The following is a 6,000-nucleotide window of genomic DNA, read 5'->3' on the forward strand; positions in this document are numbered from 1 at the left end:
GCTCAAATTAGATCCAGACTTCCCCAAGCCAAGCACAGATAACATCACCTTATACAAAATATAGGGTGTACATGTGTGTGAGAAGCCACTCTTAAGAAGGCTGGGTGCATTCCAGCACCACTTCTTGATAAAGCCTTGGACTTTGGAAAACACTGATGACTGTTCTAGTCACAGGTAGTTTTATAGACACTGTATTTGCACAGTGCTCTGCCTTGTTTTACCTACAGTACTCCAGGCCTGAACTCTCTTAACTGCCTCACTACCATATCAGGACACAGAATAACCATTGAAATAGCTTCTTGAAATCTCTCCTCACATAATTTTCAGAAAAAAGATCAACACTAACATTCTAACATCATTTTTGTCACATAGAAATAATGACTTCAAAATCACATCTGTTGTGTGTTTATTATGCAATGCTTAGGTCTTTTTCATTATGCAAAGTTTATGTCTCAGTGATAACTGTATATTGGCTCTTTCAAAGAAGAAAGGAAGGTGGATAAAGATATAGGTACAGTACCTTTTAAGAGTTTTGAAAAAAATGCCAGGATGAACTTTTCTCCTTTCAAAAAATACATATATTGAAAATCAATTAATTAGCTTTGTCTTAAACTACAAATACATAAAGGTCTGTCTTTGGAAAAAGACCATGTCAGTGAATGAAGCAAGGAATTAAGTCCATGGAAATTTGTAGGGGTTTTTTTGTACGGTTAGTTGGGTTATTAGACCAAGCACTGATCAATCTCAACCTCTATAACTGGTTAATTTCCCTGCAAGCACTGTAAAGTTAGTTACAGTAAATAAACCCCTCTTTAACATAACACCCTGACTTTCGGGGGGGGGGGGGGGGGGGAGGGGAGGGGAGAGGGAAGGAATGAGAGAGGGAGAGGGAGGTAGAGAGGGAGAGGTCTGACTTGCTTTTAGTATCTTTCCTGCTCCTCGTGTAAGGAACTTCTCCCTTTCTATTTGGCTGAATGCTGCACTGCAAAAAGCAGTATCTGAAGAAATATAATCAGTACCTTCCACACACAGTGCAGGAATTTACACGGATTTGTGCCTCGGATTTATTAGCTTATTGTAAGCCTTAAAACAGATTTCCTCCATTAAAATTAATTAAAAGCTCCTGTTGACTGCTTCCCACTCTGAAAAGAAGGTGGAGAATCTTTCCCTCTTAACTTTGCTGATTGTTTATTTATCTTTTATGGGGTTCTATACCGTAGTCAAGAGAGGTCTTTTCAGCTGCTTGACTTCCTTATGCTATTTTTTGTTCACGCACCATCCCCACGCACCCAGCCCCCCGCAGTATTTACTCTTATTTTGCCAGATCCCCGTCTAACTCGTCAGGTCTCTGAGCCGCTCCTTTGTATTCCGAAGTCTCGATCCGATTCTCTTAACCTCGCCCCCACCCACTCACCGCCGGCCCCGCTCCGGAGGCTGCTGACCGGGATCCGATGGATCCTCCTGCCGGCCGCAGCTCCCGACTCTCCCCGTAGATTCCTCAACACCCGGCAGCGCCGAACTGAGCCGACTACCTCTTCCAAGCAAGGCTCACCTCTAAAGGTCCCGTGTCTTCCGAGCCACCTCCCAAAGAGGACCGCTGGTGCTGCTCACACGGGCGCTGTGCAGGTGCCCCTGCCGCAGGGGTAGTCCTGAGCTCTCCCCTCCCCACGGGGTAGGGGGCCAGGCTCGGCACCCTCCCGGCTCTGCACTGAAACGCCACCGGGGACCCGGGACCTCGCTGCAGCTGCCGGCTCCGAGTGCCGCTCCTGAGCCAGGGGCTGGCCCCGAACAGCCCGGGGACCCTGCTAGCACTTGCCGCCGGCCATTCATAAATCCACACTTGTGCGCGCCCGGCACCGCGGACGTGGGGCTCTAACGTGGCGAAGGCGGTATTTCTGACACAGCCCGATCCCGGCTCCTCTACTTTGCCATCTGGGAGAAGGCAAGGGGCAACCAGGGCTTTAGATCGCCCGGAGCTAAGAATTACCAGAAAGGAAAAGAGTGAGAAATGAAATCCCAACTGTACCTGGCGGTGTCTGGGAATCCCTCGCCGGCACCGATCGTAATCCCCCTCCGCGCCTCTGGCCCCCCACACCAAAACTTTGCCGCCGCCGCTCCTCGGTGGTGGCCGCCGCCGCCCTCCGCCCGGCGCCGCTCCCGGCCGGCCCCGCGGGCCCGTTCCCCGCCGGCCGCCGCCGCTCCGAGCGACCCCCGCGCCTCCCGCGCCTTCCTCCGCCCTTACGAGGCGGCGGCATCGTCCTACCCCCTGCTCCGCCACCTCCTCCTCCGGCGCGCAGCCCACGGCTCTGGCATTCCCAACGCACTTTCTCTCCTCGATTCGCTCTCTCTTTCCCCCGCCGTTCCTCCTTCTCCGGTAAAAAAAATAAACAAGAGGGAACCGCGGCTACGCTTGGTCTTGGGGTTTCTTTCTGGTTTTTTTTTTTTTTTTTTTTTTTTCCCTTTCTTTCCCCTGTCCTCTAGAAATGATGAAAGTTTCACATGAGGAGCAGGCACGGCGACCCAGGACCCTCGTAAATCGGAGAAGGCATCGGACACATGTAAGTATATGTGTGAGCGTGTGTGGCTCTCTCCAAGTCCTGCGCCTGCCTCCAACCGGGATTGCAGGCTGATCTTAGCCGTAATGATGCCTCACATCTCACTATTCCCTGCTAATGTAAGTCGTGCCTTTTTTTCCTCCCTGCCTGACACCCCAGGGAGATGTTTACAGTAATGAATTCAGTTGATAGCCATCTCTCTCTCTCTCCTGGAGTCCCTCCCACATTTCTAGTTTAAAGAATGCTTGGAAGGCAGGGCTGTAACCTAAAGCTTTCCAAGAGGCAAAGTCAGGCTAGATTTTCTCTTTTTCTTCTTTCCTTATTTCCCTCCCCGTCCCGTTCCCCCCGACGCCCCCCCCGGCTGCTTTTAACCCCTAGGTTGCTGAGGACAATTTAGCGAGCTTCATCCGTTTGGACTCGCTCTCTGCCCCTCTTTCAGCAATGGGAACCAAGCGGGCGGCGCTGCCGGGGGGATGTAGGGGCTACGCAGACCCCGATCCCCGCCCTGCCTCACCGCCGAGCCCGCCGGGCCGGCGCTGCGGGGAGGAAGGTGTGGGTATCGCCGTCCTTCGCGGCGGGACTGCCCCGGCACGGCTGTTCCGGGGACTCTGGGAGTGTATCGGAGCGTATCGGAAGAGAAGCCGGGAAGTGAGCTGAAAAACTCCCCGAGCGGCGGTTCTCGGAGATGCCCTCGCTTAGCAATAATTACAGCTGTGCTCTCCACCAACATGGCGATATTTCATGTGCAGCCTCCAAGCCCGCCTCCCCCACCTCCTTTTTTTCCTCTCCTTCCTCCCTTGCGAACTTTTAGATACCCAGTACTAGTATTCAACAAATATAACACAGAATAAAATAATATCCAACCCTCGGGGAAGAGACGGACCTCCTCTAGTATTCTGTCTGATTTTCATCATCAGTCATAAAGACTTAAAAACCTCTGGAGAAACCACCTTTTGCCCTAAAGCGGTAACAACACCCACTCCCCCCAACCCCCCTATTTCTCCTGTACACATTCAGTGCGTGTGCATATGAGTGTGTGTGTGCATGCCGGGTTGTCCGCGCTTGTTTCGGAGTAACCCTTCCCCCGCCGTCCAGCTGCCTAGTAGGCTACTGCCTTGTCCTGGCAAGTCCGCTTAAAGACAAGGGTACTTAATATCGAGAAGCACTTGAACGGTGGGATACAGCCGTCAAGGTAGGACGTGCGCTGTGCGAAGAGAATTTGCCTCAAACTCCTACATTAGTAAAGAAAACACACGGCACAGCTTTTGCTGCGAGTTACTTTAAGAAAAGGGCTGAGGAGGGATGGAGGAGAGGGAGCTGATCAATGCCATGTGTCGAAGAAACAGAAAAGGGAACCGAAATGCCTCGGGGTTGGCTTCCCCCTCACCCCTGGCTGCTCAGCGCCTTCTATTTGCTCGGTCGTACTCAAAAGCTGAATCACTCGCTATTAGCTCCGCGCCTCCTTCGCCCTTCGCTTGGCGGGGCTAAACCACTCACGACTTCAAAGGCTCGATAAGGAGCCCCGAGGAGCCCCGGGCAGGGTCAGCCCAGCCCAGCCCAGCCCAGCCGCCGTGTGCTCGGCGCAGCTCCTGCCCCCGCACCCGCCCTGCCCTCCACGCCCTGCCCTCCAAGGGGCCTTGGAAGAGCCCCCGCGTACGGACAGCCCGGAGCCGAGCCTGCTCGCTCGGGGGAGGACTTGTGCCCTCACCTACGAGGAGTGATGGGGGTGGGGAGCGAGCACGGACGGGGGAACGCAGATAGCCAGCATTTCTCAGGGGACTCAGCAAGAGGAAGGGAGTTAAAGACGAGACCCCGCTTCCCTCCCTGCCTTACGCCCCCAGGACGGAGGGGCGGCAGCCCGGGACTCTCCGCGGGTCTGAAGAAGAGGGTGTGACACCGGTCAGTCCTGCGGTCAGAGCCTGCATCCCCACCTCGGAGCAGGGGCTGCTCTGTAGTCGAGTCTGCTCGCAGCTGCCAGCTGGTCCCGAGGGATGAAAGGATCAGGAGCCCCGCAGAGTACAAAGGCTAATGTTCTAGGTATTTTTTGACTTTTTAAGATCTTTTTTCTTTCTTTCTTTCTTTGACCCTGCATACTTTTCAGAGCTCTTATTTGAGCATGATTTATATCTCCCTCATGAAGCTGATGGACAGCCAGTGCATTTTCTGGGGAAAAAAGCCCTCTCTTTCCCATGTTTAGTCCACCTGTCCCTCTGTTTTCCACGTCTCCCGTACTAGCAACCTGTCGTCAGCACAGAAGGCAGAGCTGGCCATTGTCGATCACAGGTATTTCTGTCCTCTGTGCCCCTGATCAGGGAGGGAAGTGGGAATGTTAAAAACTTCTGCAAAGCTGTAGGTAGTTGCCCTGCTTCGCAGTCTCAGATCAGGCAGAATTATTCCTGTTCCTCTCGCTGCCCCCGTCCTGGACCCAACCAGCCTACACTTCAAATCAGTGAATGGTACTCAGAACACGTTTTGGTCAAATCAAGATCGTGTCAATCCAGAAAGTGACTTAATCAGGCGTTACCTGCTCCTGCGGAAGTGGGTTCCTTCTCGGTAGGTCACCCAAAGCCCACCGGGTCCGGCAGGTTGAAAGGGGAGAAAGTGGCAGAACAGCTGGGCTCCAGCATGGTACTGTTTTAAGGATCACCACCGAGGTCTCTGTTTTCCATAGCTGCCAATGGTCACCAACACCCAAGGTCGCTCTCAAGGAAGAGGAGGAAAGAAATTATCTTCCCGAACTGCTCTCCAGCCGGTCATTTGACCCTGACACCCACCGATGACACTGAAGAACACCCCGTTGAAGCGGCTAAACGCCTCGCAATTTCCTGTCTTCTCTTCCCCCGGGCGGCCCCGGCGCACCGCCGCCGAGCGATCTTATCGCCGTGCGATCATTATTCACCGGTGACAACCAGAGATGCAGCGCTCCTAAGTGAGGGTGACAGATTTCAAACGCGGGGCTGCAGCGTATCCAGCCTCAGACATATTCTTCCTCAAACTTTGCCTAGCAAGCAAGTCAGCGGCTTAACCCTTTGCAGCTCTTTCTCTTGCCCGGGAACCGAGACCCCAGCGCCAGGGAATTTGGGGGGAATGCAAGACAAGACGGCTGCTTGGCTGAGGGTTCTTTATTGTGTGCCTTTTTCTATCCTTGGTTATTTTCACTTGAAACAGATGAGAACCTGGGGAGCAGATGGAAGGCTTTTCTGTGATTAGGGGCTGGAAAAATCCTCTTGGCAAAGCAGATCGCTGGGGACTCACCTGCGATCCCTCTCTGTCACCGAGTCTACAAACTCATCTGCATGGCACGAATTCCAATCGTACATACATACATACAGAGCTTCTGCACTTTCCCCAGCGTGGCGTGGTTAAAAGTACGATTCCAAAAGTGCCATTTCACTCAGATCTCCAGATTCAGCTCTTTTACAGGTTATTAACTACAACAGAGAAA

General features: G+C 53.0%; 1 protein-coding gene across 3 annotated transcripts in view; it reads right to left on the reverse strand.

Annotated features, from left to right (window-relative positions):
• The window catches only part of FLRT2 (fibronectin leucine rich transmembrane protein 2), a 60,182-nt gene extending 54,927 nt beyond the window's left edge, over positions 1–5,255 (reverse strand). The window contains exon 1 of one of the 3 annotated variants that reach the window (XM_040068606.2): positions 5,080–5,255. The gene's annotated coding sequence lies outside the window, so the exon portion shown is untranslated. Of the gene's footprint in view, positions 1–2,026; positions 2,094–2,263; positions 2,285–5,079 lie in introns of those variants that run through there. The other 2 variants (XM_058421200.1, XM_040068607.1) reach the window with 2 other exon arrangements.
• Positions 5,256–6,000: the final 745 nt, after the last annotated feature.

The sequence above is a fragment of the Hirundo rustica genome, chromosome 6 (assembly GCF_015227805.2).
Source record: "Hirundo rustica isolate bHirRus1 chromosome 6, bHirRus1.pri.v3, whole genome shotgun sequence".
Lineage (NCBI taxonomy): Eukaryota > Metazoa > Chordata > Aves > Passeriformes > Hirundinidae > Hirundo > Hirundo rustica.